We start from the raw sequence: 13,075 nt of genomic DNA, 5'->3' as shown, positions 1-13,075 counted from the left end.
CGTCTGATCTCGGAAGCGAAGAAGAGTTGGGCCTAGTTAGTACTTGGATGGGAGACTGCCTGGGAATACTAGGTGCTGTAAGCTTTTTAGCTTAAGTTTCTATTATAAAGGCAGTAACCACAGTCATTTAAACACAAGAGAAGAAGAAAACTACAAAAAAAAAAAAAGGAACTGGAAAGCCAATCATTTTCATTTGAGGTGTCAGGTGGTCTACCGTTTACAGGCAGATCTAAAACAAGTATTACTCTTAGAAGAGTATATAGAAATAGTCTTCTACAGCCAGCAGTGATCGCTTACGGCCATACCACTCCTTGAAAGCCCGATCCCGTCTGATCTCGGAAGCGAAGAAGAGTTGGGCCTAGTTAGTACTTCGATGGGAGACTGCCTGGGAATACTAGGTGCTGTAAGCTTTTTAGCTTAAGTTTCTATTATAAAGGCAGTAACCAAAGTCATTTAAACACAAGAGAAGAAGAAAACTTAAGAAAATAAAAAAACGAACTGGAAAGCCAATCATTTTCATTTGAGGTGTCAGGTGGTCTACCGTTTACAGGCAGATCTAAAACAAGTATTACTCTTAGAAGAGTATATAGAAATAGTCTTCTACAGCCAGCAGTGATCGCTTACGGCCATACCACTCCTTGAAAGCCCGATCCCGTCTGATCTCGGAAGCGAAGAAGAGTTGTGCCTAGTTAGTACTTGGATGGGAGACTGCCTGGGAATACTAGGTGCTGTAAGCTTTTTAGCTTAAGCTTCTATTATAAAGACAGTAACCACAGTCATTTAAACACAAGAGAAGAAGAAAACTTAAGAAAAAAAAAAAAACGAACTGGAAAGCCAATCATTTTCATTTGAGGTGTCAGGTGGTCTACCGTTTACAGGCAGATCTAAAACAAGTATTACTCTTAGAAGAGTATATAGAAATAGTCTTCTACAGCCAGCAGTGATCGCTTACGGCCATACCACTCCTTGAAAGCCCGATCCCGTCTGATCTCGGAAGCGAAGAAGAGTTGCGCCTAGTTAGTACTTGGATGGGAGACTGCCTGGGAATACTAGGTGCTGTAAGCTTTTTAGCTTAAGTTTCTATTATAAAGGCAGTAACCACAGTCATTTAAACACAAGAGAAGAAGAAAACTTAAAAAAAAAAAACAACAAAAAAAAAAAAACGAACTGGAAAGCCAATCATTTTCATTTGAGGTGTCAGGTGGTCTACCGTTTACAGGCAGATCTAAAACAAGTATTACTCTTAGAAGAGTATATAGAAATAGTCTTCTACAGCCAGCAGTGATCGCTTACGGCCATACCACTCCTTGAAAGCCCGATCCCGTCTGATCTCGGAAGCGAAGAAGAGTTGGGCCTAGTTAGTACTTGGATGGGAGACTGCCTGGGAATACTAGGTGCTGTAAGCTTTTTAGCTTAAGTTTCTATTATAAAGGCAGTAACCACAGTCATTTAAACACAAGAGAAGAAGAAAACTTAAAAAAAAAAAACAACAAAAAAAAAAAAACGAACTGGAAAGCCAATCATTTTCATTTGAGGTGTCAGGTGGTCTACCGTTTACAGGCAGATCTAAAACAAGTATTACTCTTAGAAGAGTATATAGAAATAGTCTTCTACAGCCAGCAGTGATCGCTTACGGCCATACCACTCCTTGAAAGCCCGATCCCGTCTGATCTCGGAAGCGAAGAAGAGTTGGGCCTAGTTAGTAATTCGATGGGAGACTGCCTGGGAATACTAGGTGCTGTAAGCTTTTTAGCTTAAGTTTCTATTATAAAGGCAGTAACCAAAGTCATTTAAACACAAGAGAAGAAGAAAACTTAAGAAAAAAAAAAAACGAACTGGAAAGCCAATCATTTTCATTTGAGGTGTCAGGTGGTCTACCGTTTACAGGCAGATCTAAAACAAGTATTACTCTTAGAAGAGTATATAGAAATAGTCTTCTACAGCCAGCTGTGATCGCTTACGGCCATACCACTCCTTGAAAGCCCGATCCCGTCTGATCTCGGAAGCGAAGAAGAGTTGGGCCTAGTTAGTACTTGGATGGGAGACTGCCTGGGAATACTAGGTGCTGTAAGCTTTTTAGCTTAAGTTTCTATTATAAAGGCAGTAACCACAGTCATTTAAACACAAGAGAAGAAGAAAACTACAAAAAAAAAAAAAGGAACTGGAAAGCCAATCATTTTCATTTGAGGTGTCAGGTGGTCTACCGTTTACAGGCAGATCTAAAACAAGTATTACTCTTAGAAGAGTATATAGAAATAGTCTTCTACAGCCAGCAGTGATCGCTTACGGCCATACCACTCCTTGAAAGCCCGATCCCGTCTGATCTCGGAAGCGAAGAAGAGTTGGGCCTAGTTAGTACTTGGATGGGAGACTGCCTGGGAATACTAGGTGCTGTAAGCTTTTTAGCTTAAGTTTCTATTATAAAGGCAGTAACCACAGTCATTTAAACACAAGAGAAGAAGAAAACTTAAAAAAAAAAAAACAACAAAATAAAAAAACGAACTGGAAAGCCAATCATTTTCATTTGAGGTGTCAGGTGGTCTACCGTTTACAGGCAGATCTAAAACAAGTATTACTCTTAGAAGAGTATATAGAAATAGTCTTCTACAGCCAGCAGTGATCGCTTACGGCCATACCACTCCTTGAAAGCCCGATCCCGTCTGATCTCGGAAGCGAAGAAGAGTTGGGCCTAGTTAGTACTTGGATGGGAGACTGCCTGGGAATACTAGGTGCTGTAAGCTTTTTAGCTTAAGTTTCTATTATAAAGGCAGTAACCACAGTCATTTAAACACAAGAGAAGAAGAAAACTTAAAAAAAAAAAAACAACAAAAAAAAAAAACGAACTGGAAAGCCAATCATTTTCATTTGAGGTGTCAGGTGGTCTACCGTTTACAGGCAGATCTAAAACAAGTATTACTCTTAGAAGAGTATATAGAAATAGTCTTCTACAGCCAGCAGTGATCGCTTACGGCCATACCACTCCTTGAAAGCCCGATCCCGTCTGATCTCGGAAGCGAAGAAGAGTTGGGCCTAGTTAGTACTTGGATGGGAGACTGCCTGGGAATACTAGGTGCTGTAAGCTTTTTAGCTTAAGCTTCTATTATAAAGACAGTAACCACAGTCATTTAAACACAAGAGAAGAAGAAAACTTAAGAAAAAAAAAAAAACGAACTGGAAAGCCAATCATTTTCATTTGAGGTGTCAGGTGGTCTACCGTTTACAGGCAGATCTAAAACAAGTATTACTCTTAGAAGAGTATATAGAAATAGTCTTCTACAGCCAGCAGTGATCGCTTACGGCCATACCACTCCTTGAAAGCCCGATCCCGTCTGATCTCGGAAGCGAAGAAGAGTTGGGCCTAGTTAGTACTTCGATGGGAGACTGCCTGGGAATACTAGGTGCTGTAAGCTTTTTAGCTTAAGTTTCTATTATAAAGGCAGTAACCAAAGTCATTTAAACACAAGAGAAGAAGAAAACTTAAGAAAAAAAAAAAACGAACTGGAAAGCCAATCATTTTCATTTGAGGTGTCAGGTGGTCTACCGTTTACAGGCAGATCTAAAACAAGTATTACTCTTAGAAGAGTATATAGAAATAGTCTTCTACAGCCAGCTGTGATCGCTTACGGCCATACCACTCCTTGAAAGCCCGATCCCGTCTGATCTCGGAAGCGAAGAAGAGTTGGGCCTAGTTAGTACTTGGATGGGAGACTGCCTGGGAATACTAGGTGCTGTAAGCTTTTTAGCTTAAGTTTCTATTATAAAGGCAGTAACCACAGTCATTTAAACACAAGAGAAGAAGAAAACTACAAAAAAAAAAAAAGGAACTGGAAAGCCAATCATTTTCATTTGAGGTGTCAGGTGGTCTACCGTTTACAGGCAGATCTAAAACAAGTATTACTCTTAGAAGAGTATATAGAAATAGTCTTCTACAGCCAGCAGTGATCGCTTACGGCCATACCACTCCTTGAAAGCCCGATCCCGTCTGATCTCGGAAGCGAAGAAGAGTTGGGCCTAGTTAGTACTTCGATGGGAGACTGCCTGGGAATACTAGGTGCTGTAAGCTTTTTAGCTTAAGTTTCTATTATAAAGGCAGTAACCAAAGTCATTTAAACACAAGAGAAGAAGAAAACTTAAGAAAATAAAAAAACGAACTGGAAAGCCAATCATTTTCATTTGAGGTGTCAGGTGGTCTACCGTTTACAGGCAGATCTAAAACAAGTATTACTCTTAGAAGAGTATATAGAAATAGTCTTCTACAGCCAGCAGTGATCGCTTACGGCCATACCACTCCTTGAAAGCCCGATCCCGTCTGATCTCGGAAGCGAAGAAGAGTTGTGCCTAGTTAGTACTTGGATGGGAGACTGCCTGGGAATACTAGGTGCTGTAAGCTTTTTAGCTTAAGCTTCTATTATAAAGACAGTAACCACAGTCATTTAAACACAAGAGAAGAAGAAAACTTAAGAAAAAAAAAAAAACGAACTGGAAAGCCAATCATTTTCATTTGAGGTGTCAGGTGGTCTACCGTTTACAGGCAGATCTAAAACAAGTATTACTCTTAGAAGAGTATATAGAAATAGTCTTCTACAGCCAGCAGTGATCGCTTACGGCCATACCACTCCTTGAAAGCCCGATCCCGTCTGATCTCGGAAGCGAAGAAGAGTTGCGCCTAGTTAGTACTTGGATGGGAGACTGCCTGGGAATACTAGGTGCTGTAAGCTTTTTAGCTTAAGTTTCTATTATAAAGGCAGTAACCACAGTCATTTAAACACAAGAGAAGAAGAAAACTTAAAAAAAAAAAACAACAAAAAAAAAAAAACGAACTGGAAAGCCAATCATTTTCATTTGAGGTGTCAGGTGGTCTACCGTTTACAGGCAGATCTAAAACAAGTATTACTCTTAGAAGAGTATATAGAAATAGTCTTCTACAGCCAGCAGTTATCGCTTACGGCCATACCACTCCTTGAAAGCCCGATCCCGTCTGATCTCGGAAGCGAAGAAGAGTTGGGCCTAGTTAGTACTTGGATGGGAGACTGCCTGGGAATACTAGGTGCTGTAAGCTTTTTAGCTTAAGTTTCTATTATAAAGGCAGTAACCACAGTCATTTAAACACAAGAGAAGAAGAAAACTTAAAAAAAAAAAACAACAAAAAAAAAAAAACGAACTGGAAAGCCAATCATTTTCATTTGAGGTGTCAGGTGGTCTACCGTTTACAGGCAGATCTAAAACAAGTATTACTCTTAGAAGAGTATATAGAAATAGTCTTCTACAGCCAGCAGTGATCGCTTACGGCCATACCACTCCTTGAAAGCCCGATCCCGTCTGATCTCGGAAGCGAAGAAGAGTTGGGCCTAGTTAGTAATTCGATGGGAGACTGCCTGGGAATACTAGGTGCTGTAAGCTTTTTAGCTTAAGTTTCTATTATAAAGGCAGTAACCAAAGTCATTTAAACACAAGAGAAGAAGAAAACTTAAGAAAAAAAAAAAACGAACTGGAAAGCCAATCATTTTCATTTGAGGTGTCAGGTGGTCTACCGTTTACAGGCAGATCTAAAACAAGTATTACTCTTAGAAGAGTATATAGAAATAGTCTTCTACAGCCAGCTGTGATCGCTTACGGCCATACCACTCCTTGAAAGCCCGATCCCGTCTGATCTCGGAAGCGAAGAAGAGTTGGGCCTAGTTAGTACTTGGATGGGAGACTGCCTGGGAATACTAGGTGCTGTAAGCTTTTTAGCTTAAGTTTCTATTATAAAGGCAGTAACCACAGTCATTTAAACACAAGAGAAGAAGAAAACTACAAAAAAAAAAAAAGGAACTGGAAAGCCAATCATTTTCATTTGAGGTGTCAGGTGGTCTACCGTTTACAGGCAGATCTAAAACAAGTATTACTCTTAGAAGAGTATATAGAAATAGTCTTCTACAGCCAGCAGTGATCGCTTACGGCCATACCACTCCTTGAAAGCCCGATCCCGTCTGATCTCGGAAGCGAAGAAGAGTTGGGCCTAGTTAGTACTTGGATGGGAGACTGCCTGGGAATACTAGGTGCTGTAAGCTTTTTAGCTTAAGTTTCTATTATAAAGGCAGTAACCACAGTCATTTAAACACAAGAGAAGAAGAAAACTTAAAAAAAAAAAACAACAAAATAAAAAAACGAACTGGAAAGCCAATCATTTTCATTTGAGGTGTCAGGTGGTCTACCGTTTACAGGCAGATCTAAAACAAGTATTACTCTTACAAGAGTATATAGAAATAGTCTTCTACAGCCAGCAGTGATCGCTTACGGCCATACCACTCCTTGAAAGCCCGATCCCGTCTGATCTCGGAAGCGAAGAAGAGTTGGGCCTAGTTAGTACTTGGATGGGAGACTGCCTGGGAATACTAGGTGCTGTAAGCTTTTTAGCTTAAGTTTCTATTATAAAGGCAGTAACCACAGTCATTTAAACACAAGAGAAGAAGAAAACTTAAAAAAAAAAAAACAACAAAAAAAAAAAACGAACTGGAAAGCCAATCATTTTCATTTGAGGTGTCAGGTGGTCTACCGTTTACAGGCAGATCTAAAACAAGTATTACTCTTAGAAGAGTATATAGAAATAGTCTTCTACAGCCAGCAGTGATCGCTTACGGCCATACCACTCCTTGAAAGCCCGATCCCGTCTGATCTCGGAAGCGAAGAAGAGTTGGGCCTAGTTAGTACTTGGATGGGAGACTGCCTGGGAATACTAGGTGCTGTAAGCTTTTTAGCTTAAGTTTCTATTATAAAGGCAGTAACCACAGTCATTTAAACACAAGAGAAGAAGAAAACTTAAAAAAAAAAAACAACAAAAAAAAAAAAACGAACTGGAAAGCCAATCATTTTCATTTGAGGTGTCAGGTGGTCTACCGTTTACAGGCAGATCTAAAACAAGTATTACTCTTAGAAGAGTATATAGAAATAGTCTTCTACAGCCAGCAGTGATCGCTTACGGCCATACCACTCCTTGAAAGCCCGATCCCGTCTGATCTCGGAAGCGAAGAAGAGTTGGGCCTAGTTAGTAATTCGATGGGAGACTGCCTGGGAATACTAGGTGCTGTAAGCTTTTTAGCTTAAGTTTCTATTATAAAGGCAGTAACCAAAGTCATTTAAACACAAGAGAAGAAGAAAACTTAAGAAAAAAAAAAAACGAACTGGAAAGCCAATCATTTTCATTTGAGGTGTCAGGTGGTCTACCGTTTACAGGCAGATCTAAAACAAGTATTACTCTTAGAAGAGTATATAGAAATAGTCTTCTACAGCCAGCTGTGATCGCTTACGGCCATACCACTCCTTGAAAGCCCGATCCCGTCTGATCTCGGAAGCGAAGAAGAGTTGGGCCTAGTTAGTACTTGGATGGGAGACTGCCTGGGAATACTAGGTGCTGTAAGCTTTTTAGCTTAAGTTTCTATTATAAAGGCAGTAACCACAGTCATTTAAACACAAGAGAAGAAGAAAACTACAAAAAAAAAAAAAGGAACTGGAAAGCCAATCATTTTCATTTGAGGTGTCAGGTGGTCTACCGTTTACAGGCAGATCTAAAACAAGTATTACTCTTAGAAGAGTATATAGAAATAGTCTTCTACAGCCAGCAGTGATCGCTTACGGCCATACCACTCCTTGAAAGCCCGATCCCGTCTGATCTCGGAAGCGAAGAAGAGTTGGGCCTAGTTAGTACTTGGATGGGAGACTGCCTGGGAATACTAGGTGCTGTAAGCTTTTTAGCTTAAGTTTCTATTATAAAGGCAGTAACCACAGTCATTTAAACACAAGAGAAGAAGAAAACTTAAAAAAAAAAAAACAACAAAATAAAAAAACGAACTGGAAAGCCAATCATTTTCATTTGAGGTGTCAGGTGGTCTACCGTTTACAGGCAGATCTAAAACAAGTATTACTCTTAGAAGAGTATATAGAAATAGTCTTCTACAGCCAGCAGTGATCGCTTACGGCCATACCACTCCTTGAAAGCCCGATCCCGTCTGATCTCGGAAGCGAAGAAGAGTTGGGCCTAGTTAGTACTTGGATGGGAGACTGCCTGGGAATACTAGGTGCTGTAAGCTTTTTAGCTTAAGCTTCTATTATAAAGACAGTAACCACAGTCATTTAAACACAAGAGAAGAAGAAAACTTAAGAAAAAAAAAAAAACGAACTGGAAAGCCAATCATTTTCATTTGAGGTGTCAGGTGGTCTACCGTTTACAGGCAGATCTAAAACAAGTATTACTCTTAGAAGAGTATATAGAAATAGTCTTCTACAGCCAGCAGTGATCGCTTACGGCCATACCACTCCTTGAAAGCCCGATCCCGTCTGATCTCGGAAGCGAAGAAGAGTTGGGCCTAGTTAGTACTTCGATGGGAGACTGCCTGGGAATACTAGGTGCTGTAAGCTTTTTAGCTTAAGTTTCTATTATAAAGGCAGTAACCAAAGTCATTTAAACACAAGAGAAGAAGAAAACTTAAGAAAAAAAAAAAACGAACTGGAAAGCCAATCATTTTCATTTGAGGTGTCAGGTGGTCTACCGTTTACAGGCAGATCTAAAACAAGTATTACTCTTAGAAGAGTATATAGAAATAGTCTTCTACAGCCAGCAGTGATCGCTTACGGCCATACCACTCCTTGAAAGCCCGATCCCGTCTGATCTCGGAAGCGAAGAAGAGTTGGGCCTAGTTAGTACTTGGTTGGGAGACTGCCTGGGAATACTAGGTGCTGTAAGCTTTTTAGCTTAAGTTTCTATTATAAAGGCAGTAACCACAGTCATTTAAACACAAGAGAAGAAGAAAACTTAAAAAAAAAAAACAACAAAAAAAAAAAACGAACTGGAAAGCCAATCATTTTCATTTGAGGTGTCAGGTGGTCTACCGTTTACAGGCAGATCTAAAACAAGTATTACTCTTAGAAGAGTATATAGAAATAGTCTTCTACAGCCAGCAGTGATCGCTTACGGCCATACCACTCCTTGAAAGCCCGATCCCGTCTGATCTCGGAAGCGAAGAAGAGTTGGGCCTAGTTAGTACTTGGATGGGAGACTGCCTGGGAATACTAGGTGCTGTAAGCTTTTTAGCTTAAGTTTCTATTATAAAGGCAGTAACCACAGTCATTTAAACACAAGAGAAGAAGAAAACTACAAAAAAAAAAAACGAACTGGAAAGCCAATCATTTTCATTTGAGGTGTCAGGTGGTCTACCGTTTACAGGCAGATCTAAAACAAGTATTACTCTTAGAAGAGTATATAGAAATAGTCTTCTACAGCCAGCAGTGATCGCTTACGGCCATACCACTCCTTGAAAGCCCGATCCCGTCTGATCTCGGAAGCGAAGAAGAGTTGGGCCTAGTTAGTACTTGGATGGGAGACTGCCTGGGAATACTAGGTGCTGTAAGCTTTTTAGCTTAAGTTTCTATTATAAAGGCAGTAACCACAGTCATTTAAACGCAAGAGAAGAAGAAAACTTTAAAAAAAAAAAACAACAACAAAAAAAAAACGAACTGGAAAGCCAATCATTTTCATTTGAGGTGTCAGGTGGTCTACCGTTTACAGGCAGATCTAAAACAAGTATTACTCTTAGAAGAGTATATAGAAATAGTCTTCTACAGCCAGCAGTGATCGCTTACGGCCATACCACTCCTTGAAAGCCCGATCCCGTCTGATCTCGGAAGCGAAGAAGAGTTGGGCCTAGTTAGTACTTGGATGGGAGACTGCCTGGGAATACTAGGTGCTGTAAGCTTTTTAGCTTAAGCTTCTATTATAAAGACAGTAACCACAGTCATTTAAACACAAGAGAAGAAGAAAACTACAAAAAAAAAAAAAAGAACTGGAAAGCCAATCATTTTCATTTGAGGTGTCAGGTGGTCTACCGTTTACAGGCAGATCTAAAACAAGTATTACTCTTAGAAGAGTATATAGAAATAGTCTTCTACAGCCAGCAGTGATCGCTTACGGCCATACCACTCCTTGAAAGCCCGATCCCGTCTGATCTCGGAAGCGAAGAAGAGTTGGGCCTAGTTAGTAATTCGATGGGAGACTGCCTGGGAATACTAGGTGCTGTAAGCTTTTTAGCTTAAGTTTCTATTATAAAGGCAGTAACCAAAGTCATTTAAACACAAGAGAAGAAGAAAACTTAAGAAAAAAAAAAAACGAACTGGAAAGCCAATCATTTTCATTTGAGGTGTCAGGTGGTCTACCGTTTACAGGCAGATCTAAAACAAGTATTACTCTTAGAAGAGTATATAGAAATAGTCTTCTACAGCCAGCTGTGATCGCTTACGGCCATACCACTCCTTGAAAGCCCGATCCCGTCTGATCTCGGAAGCGAAGAAGAGTTGGGCCTAGTTAGTACTTGGATGGGAGACTGCCTGGGAATACTAGGTGCTGTAAGCTTTTTAGCTTAAGTTTCTATTATAAAGGCAGTAACCACAGTCATTTAAACACAAGAGAAGAAGAAAACTACAAAAAAAAAAAAAGGAACTGGAAAGCCAATCATTTTCATTTGAGGTGTCAGGTGGTCTACCGTTTACAGGCAGATCTAAAACAAGTATTACTCTTAGAAGAGTATATAGAAATAGTCTTCTACAGCCAGCAGTGATCGCTTACGGCCATACCACTCCTTGAAAGCCCGATCCCGTCTGATCTCGGAAGCGAAGAAGAGTTGGGCCTAGTTAGTACTTGGATGGGAGACTGCCTGGGAATACTAGGTGCTGTAAGCTTTTTAGCTTAAGTTTCTATTATAAAGGCAGTAACCACAGTCATTTAAACACAAGAGAAGAAGAAAACTTAAAAAAAAAAAAACAACAAAATAAAAAAACGAACTGGAAAGCCAATCATTTTCATTTGAGGTGTCAGGTGGTCTACCGTTTACAGGCAGATCTAAAACAAGTATTACTCTTAGAAGAGTATATAGAAATAGTCTTCTACAGCCAGCAGTGATCGCTTACGGCCATACCACTCCTTGAAAGCCCGATCCCGTCTGATCTCGGAAGCGAAGAAGAGTTGGGCCTAGTTAGTACTTGGATGGGAGACTGCCTGGGAATACTAGGTGCTGTAAGCTTTTTAGCTTAAGCTTCTATTATAAAGACAGTAACCACAGTCATTTAAACACAAGAGAAGAAGAAAACTTAAGAAAAAAAAAAAAACGAACTGGAAAGCCAATCATTTTCATTTGAGGTGTCAGGTGGTCTACCGTTTACAGGCAGATCTAAAACAAGTATTACTCTTAGAAGAGTATATAGAAATAGTCTTCTACAGCCAGCAGTGATCGCTTACGGCCATACCACTCCTTGAAAGCCCGATCCCGTCTGATCTCGGAAGCGAAGAAGAGTTGGGCCTAGTTAGTACTTCGATGGGAGACTGCCTGGGAATACTAGGTGCTGTAAGCTTTTTAGCTTAAGTTTCTATTATAAAGGCAGTAACCAAAGTCATTTAAACACAAGAGAAGAAGAAAACTTAAGAAAAAAAAAAAACGAACTGGAAAGCCAATCATTTTCATTTGAGGTGTCAGGTGGTCTACCGTTTACAGGCAGATCTAAAACAAGTATTACTCTTAGAAGAGTATATAGAAATAGTCTTCTACAGCCAGCTGTGATCGCTTACGGCCATACCACTCCTTGAAAGCCCGATCCCGTCTGATCTCGGAAGCGAAGAAGAGTTGGGCCTAGTTAGTACTTGGATGGGAGACTGCCTGGGAATACTAGGTGCTGTAAGCTTTTTAGCTTAAGTTTCTATTATAAAGGCAGTAACCACAGTCATTTAAACACAAGAGAAGAAGAAAACTACAAAAAAAAAAAAAGGAACTGGAAAGCCAATCATTTTCATTTGAGGTGTCAGGTGGTCTACCGTTTACAGGCAGATCTAAAACAAGTATTACTCTTAGAAGAGTATATAGAAATAGTCTTCTACAGCCAGCAGTGATCGCTTACGGCCATACCACTCCTTGAAAGCCCGATCCCGTCTGATCTCGGAAGCGAAGAAGAGTTGGGCCTAGTTAGTACTTCGATGGGAGACTGCCTGGGAATACTAGGTGCTGTAAGCTTTTTAGCTTAAGTTTCTATTATAAAGGCAGTAACCAAAGTCATTTAAACACAAGAGAAGAAGAAAACTTAAGAAAATAAAAAAACGAACTGGAAAGCCAATCATTTTCATTTGAGGTGTCAGGTGGTCTACCGTTTACAGGCAGATCTAAAACAAGTATTACTCTTAGAAGAGTATATAGAAATAGTCTTCTACAGCCAGCAGTGATCGCTTACGGCCATACCACTCCTTGAAAGCCCGATCCCGTCTGATCTCGGAAGCGAAGAAGAGTTGGGCCTAGTTAGTACTTGGATGGGAGACTGCCTGGGAATACTAGGTGCTGTAAGCTTTTTAGCTTAAGCTTCTATTATAAAGACAGTAACCACAGTCATTTAAACACAAGAGAAGAAGAAAACTTAAGAAAAAAAAAAAACGAACTGGAAAGCCAATCATTTTCATTTGAGGTGTCAGGTGGTCTACCGTTTACAGGCAGATCTAAAACAAGTATTACTCTTAGAAGAGTATATAGAAATAGTCTTCTACAGCCAGCAGTGATCGCTTACGGCCATACCACTCCTTGAAAGCCCGATCCCGTCTGATCTCGGAAGCGAAGAAGAGTTGGGCCTAGTTAGTACTTGGATGGGAGACTGCCTGGGAATACTAGGTGCTGTAAGCTTTTTAGCTTAAGTTTCTATTATAAAGGCAGTAACCACAGTCATTTAAACACAAGAGAAGAAGAAAACTTAAAAAAAAAAACAACAAAAAAAAAAAAACGAACTGGAAAGCCAATCATTTTCATTTGAGGTGTCAGGTGGTCTACCGTTTACAGGCAGATCTAAAACAAGTATTACTCTTAGAAGAGTATATAGAAATAGTCTTCTACAGCCAGCAGTGATCGCTTACGGCCATACCACTCCTTGAAAGCCCGATCCCGTCTGATCTCGGAAGCGAAGAAGAGTTGGGCCTAGTTAGTACTTGGATGGGAGACTGCCTGGGAATACTAGGTGCTGTAAGCTTTTTAGCTTAAGTTTCTATTATAAAGGCAGTAACCACAGTCATTTAAAC

General features: G+C 40.1%; 31 non-coding genes and 8 pseudogenes across 31 annotated transcripts; all 39 read left to right on the top strand.

Annotated features, from left to right (window-relative positions):
* The first annotated feature begins 291 nt into the window (after positions 1-291).
* On the top strand, positions 292-410 carry LOC136681911 (5S ribosomal RNA). Its single transcript, XR_010798252.1, has one exon. It is a non-coding gene; the product is annotated as a 5S ribosomal RNA (ribosomal RNA).
* Positions 411-618: 208 nt separating this feature from the next.
* Positions 619-737, top strand: LOC136681931 (5S ribosomal RNA; annotated as a pseudogene).
* A 209-nt stretch (positions 738-946) lies between these two features.
* LOC136681938 (5S ribosomal RNA) lies at positions 947-1,065 on the top strand (annotated as a pseudogene).
* Positions 1,066-1,287: 222 nt separating this feature from the next.
* On the top strand, positions 1,288-1,406 carry LOC136681904 (5S ribosomal RNA). The gene has a single exon (XR_010798245.1). It is a non-coding gene; the product is annotated as a 5S ribosomal RNA (ribosomal RNA).
* A 222-nt stretch (positions 1,407-1,628) lies between these two features.
* LOC136681935 (5S ribosomal RNA) lies at positions 1,629-1,747 on the top strand (annotated as a pseudogene).
* A 208-nt stretch (positions 1,748-1,955) lies between these two features.
* LOC136681902 (5S ribosomal RNA) lies at positions 1,956-2,074 on the top strand. The gene has a single exon (XR_010798243.1). It is a non-coding gene; the product is annotated as a 5S ribosomal RNA (ribosomal RNA).
* A 207-nt stretch (positions 2,075-2,281) lies between these two features.
* On the top strand, positions 2,282-2,400 carry LOC136681901 (5S ribosomal RNA). The gene has a single exon (XR_010798242.1). It is a non-coding gene; the product is annotated as a 5S ribosomal RNA (ribosomal RNA).
* A 222-nt stretch (positions 2,401-2,622) lies between these two features.
* On the top strand, positions 2,623-2,741 carry LOC136681900 (5S ribosomal RNA). The gene has a single exon (XR_010798241.1). It is a non-coding gene; the product is annotated as a 5S ribosomal RNA (ribosomal RNA).
* Positions 2,742-2,963: 222 nt separating this feature from the next.
* On the top strand, positions 2,964-3,082 carry LOC136681899 (5S ribosomal RNA). Its single transcript, XR_010798240.1, has one exon. It is a non-coding gene; the product is annotated as a 5S ribosomal RNA (ribosomal RNA).
* Positions 3,083-3,291: 209 nt separating this feature from the next.
* On the top strand, positions 3,292-3,410 carry LOC136681910 (5S ribosomal RNA). The gene has a single exon (XR_010798251.1). It is a non-coding gene; the product is annotated as a 5S ribosomal RNA (ribosomal RNA).
* A 208-nt stretch (positions 3,411-3,618) lies between these two features.
* On the top strand, positions 3,619-3,737 carry LOC136681898 (5S ribosomal RNA). The gene has a single exon (XR_010798239.1). It is a non-coding gene; the product is annotated as a 5S ribosomal RNA (ribosomal RNA).
* Positions 3,738-3,944: 207 nt separating this feature from the next.
* On the top strand, positions 3,945-4,063 carry LOC136681909 (5S ribosomal RNA). Its single transcript, XR_010798250.1, has one exon. It is a non-coding gene; the product is annotated as a 5S ribosomal RNA (ribosomal RNA).
* A 208-nt stretch (positions 4,064-4,271) lies between these two features.
* On the top strand, positions 4,272-4,390 carry LOC136681930 (5S ribosomal RNA; annotated as a pseudogene).
* A 209-nt stretch (positions 4,391-4,599) lies between these two features.
* On the top strand, positions 4,600-4,718 carry LOC136681936 (5S ribosomal RNA; annotated as a pseudogene).
* Positions 4,719-4,940: 222 nt separating this feature from the next.
* LOC136681897 (5S ribosomal RNA) lies at positions 4,941-5,059 on the top strand. The gene has a single exon (XR_010798238.1). It is a non-coding gene; the product is annotated as a 5S ribosomal RNA (ribosomal RNA).
* Positions 5,060-5,281: 222 nt separating this feature from the next.
* LOC136681934 (5S ribosomal RNA) lies at positions 5,282-5,400 on the top strand (annotated as a pseudogene).
* Positions 5,401-5,608: 208 nt separating this feature from the next.
* Positions 5,609-5,727, top strand: LOC136681896 (5S ribosomal RNA). Its single transcript, XR_010798237.1, has one exon. It is a non-coding gene; the product is annotated as a 5S ribosomal RNA (ribosomal RNA).
* A 207-nt stretch (positions 5,728-5,934) lies between these two features.
* On the top strand, positions 5,935-6,053 carry LOC136681895 (5S ribosomal RNA). The gene has a single exon (XR_010798236.1). It is a non-coding gene; the product is annotated as a 5S ribosomal RNA (ribosomal RNA).
* Positions 6,054-6,274: 221 nt separating this feature from the next.
* Positions 6,275-6,393, top strand: LOC136681894 (5S ribosomal RNA). The gene has a single exon (XR_010798235.1). It is a non-coding gene; the product is annotated as a 5S ribosomal RNA (ribosomal RNA).
* Positions 6,394-6,615: 222 nt separating this feature from the next.
* On the top strand, positions 6,616-6,734 carry LOC136681893 (5S ribosomal RNA). Its single transcript, XR_010798234.1, has one exon. It is a non-coding gene; the product is annotated as a 5S ribosomal RNA (ribosomal RNA).
* A 222-nt stretch (positions 6,735-6,956) lies between these two features.
* On the top strand, positions 6,957-7,075 carry LOC136681933 (5S ribosomal RNA; annotated as a pseudogene).
* Positions 7,076-7,283: 208 nt separating this feature from the next.
* On the top strand, positions 7,284-7,402 carry LOC136681891 (5S ribosomal RNA). The gene has a single exon (XR_010798232.1). It is a non-coding gene; the product is annotated as a 5S ribosomal RNA (ribosomal RNA).
* A 207-nt stretch (positions 7,403-7,609) lies between these two features.
* LOC136681890 (5S ribosomal RNA) lies at positions 7,610-7,728 on the top strand. Its single transcript, XR_010798231.1, has one exon. It is a non-coding gene; the product is annotated as a 5S ribosomal RNA (ribosomal RNA).
* Positions 7,729-7,950: 222 nt separating this feature from the next.
* LOC136681889 (5S ribosomal RNA) lies at positions 7,951-8,069 on the top strand. Its single transcript, XR_010798230.1, has one exon. It is a non-coding gene; the product is annotated as a 5S ribosomal RNA (ribosomal RNA).
* A 209-nt stretch (positions 8,070-8,278) lies between these two features.
* Positions 8,279-8,397, top strand: LOC136681908 (5S ribosomal RNA). Its single transcript, XR_010798249.1, has one exon. It is a non-coding gene; the product is annotated as a 5S ribosomal RNA (ribosomal RNA).
* Positions 8,398-8,605: 208 nt separating this feature from the next.
* Positions 8,606-8,724, top strand: LOC136681912 (5S ribosomal RNA). The gene has a single exon (XR_010798253.1). It is a non-coding gene; the product is annotated as a 5S ribosomal RNA (ribosomal RNA).
* A 221-nt stretch (positions 8,725-8,945) lies between these two features.
* LOC136681888 (5S ribosomal RNA) lies at positions 8,946-9,064 on the top strand. The gene has a single exon (XR_010798229.1). It is a non-coding gene; the product is annotated as a 5S ribosomal RNA (ribosomal RNA).
* Positions 9,065-9,270: 206 nt separating this feature from the next.
* Positions 9,271-9,389, top strand: LOC136681887 (5S ribosomal RNA). The gene has a single exon (XR_010798228.1). It is a non-coding gene; the product is annotated as a 5S ribosomal RNA (ribosomal RNA).
* Positions 9,390-9,612: 223 nt separating this feature from the next.
* LOC136681886 (5S ribosomal RNA) lies at positions 9,613-9,731 on the top strand. The gene has a single exon (XR_010798227.1). It is a non-coding gene; the product is annotated as a 5S ribosomal RNA (ribosomal RNA).
* Positions 9,732-9,938: 207 nt separating this feature from the next.
* LOC136681932 (5S ribosomal RNA) lies at positions 9,939-10,057 on the top strand (annotated as a pseudogene).
* Positions 10,058-10,265: 208 nt separating this feature from the next.
* Positions 10,266-10,384, top strand: LOC136681885 (5S ribosomal RNA). Its single transcript, XR_010798226.1, has one exon. It is a non-coding gene; the product is annotated as a 5S ribosomal RNA (ribosomal RNA).
* Positions 10,385-10,591: 207 nt separating this feature from the next.
* On the top strand, positions 10,592-10,710 carry LOC136681884 (5S ribosomal RNA). The gene has a single exon (XR_010798225.1). It is a non-coding gene; the product is annotated as a 5S ribosomal RNA (ribosomal RNA).
* Positions 10,711-10,932: 222 nt separating this feature from the next.
* LOC136681883 (5S ribosomal RNA) lies at positions 10,933-11,051 on the top strand. Its single transcript, XR_010798224.1, has one exon. It is a non-coding gene; the product is annotated as a 5S ribosomal RNA (ribosomal RNA).
* Positions 11,052-11,260: 209 nt separating this feature from the next.
* LOC136681907 (5S ribosomal RNA) lies at positions 11,261-11,379 on the top strand. The gene has a single exon (XR_010798248.1). It is a non-coding gene; the product is annotated as a 5S ribosomal RNA (ribosomal RNA).
* A 208-nt stretch (positions 11,380-11,587) lies between these two features.
* Positions 11,588-11,706, top strand: LOC136681882 (5S ribosomal RNA). Its single transcript, XR_010798223.1, has one exon. It is a non-coding gene; the product is annotated as a 5S ribosomal RNA (ribosomal RNA).
* A 207-nt stretch (positions 11,707-11,913) lies between these two features.
* LOC136681906 (5S ribosomal RNA) lies at positions 11,914-12,032 on the top strand. The gene has a single exon (XR_010798247.1). It is a non-coding gene; the product is annotated as a 5S ribosomal RNA (ribosomal RNA).
* Positions 12,033-12,240: 208 nt separating this feature from the next.
* On the top strand, positions 12,241-12,359 carry LOC136681880 (5S ribosomal RNA). Its single transcript, XR_010798221.1, has one exon. It is a non-coding gene; the product is annotated as a 5S ribosomal RNA (ribosomal RNA).
* A 208-nt stretch (positions 12,360-12,567) lies between these two features.
* Positions 12,568-12,686, top strand: LOC136681879 (5S ribosomal RNA). The gene has a single exon (XR_010798220.1). It is a non-coding gene; the product is annotated as a 5S ribosomal RNA (ribosomal RNA).
* Positions 12,687-12,907: 221 nt separating this feature from the next.
* Positions 12,908-13,026, top strand: LOC136681877 (5S ribosomal RNA). Its single transcript, XR_010798219.1, has one exon. It is a non-coding gene; the product is annotated as a 5S ribosomal RNA (ribosomal RNA).
* The last annotated feature ends 49 nt before the right edge of the window (positions 13,027-13,075 follow it).

Source organism: Hoplias malabaricus, unplaced genomic scaffold (assembly GCF_029633855.1).
Source record: "Hoplias malabaricus isolate fHopMal1 unplaced genomic scaffold, fHopMal1.hap1 scaffold_201, whole genome shotgun sequence".
Classification (NCBI taxonomy): domain Eukaryota; kingdom Metazoa; phylum Chordata; class Actinopteri; order Characiformes; family Erythrinidae; genus Hoplias; species Hoplias malabaricus.
Note: the sequence above shows the minus strand (reverse complement) of the source record. Positions and strands in the feature narration are given on the sequence as shown.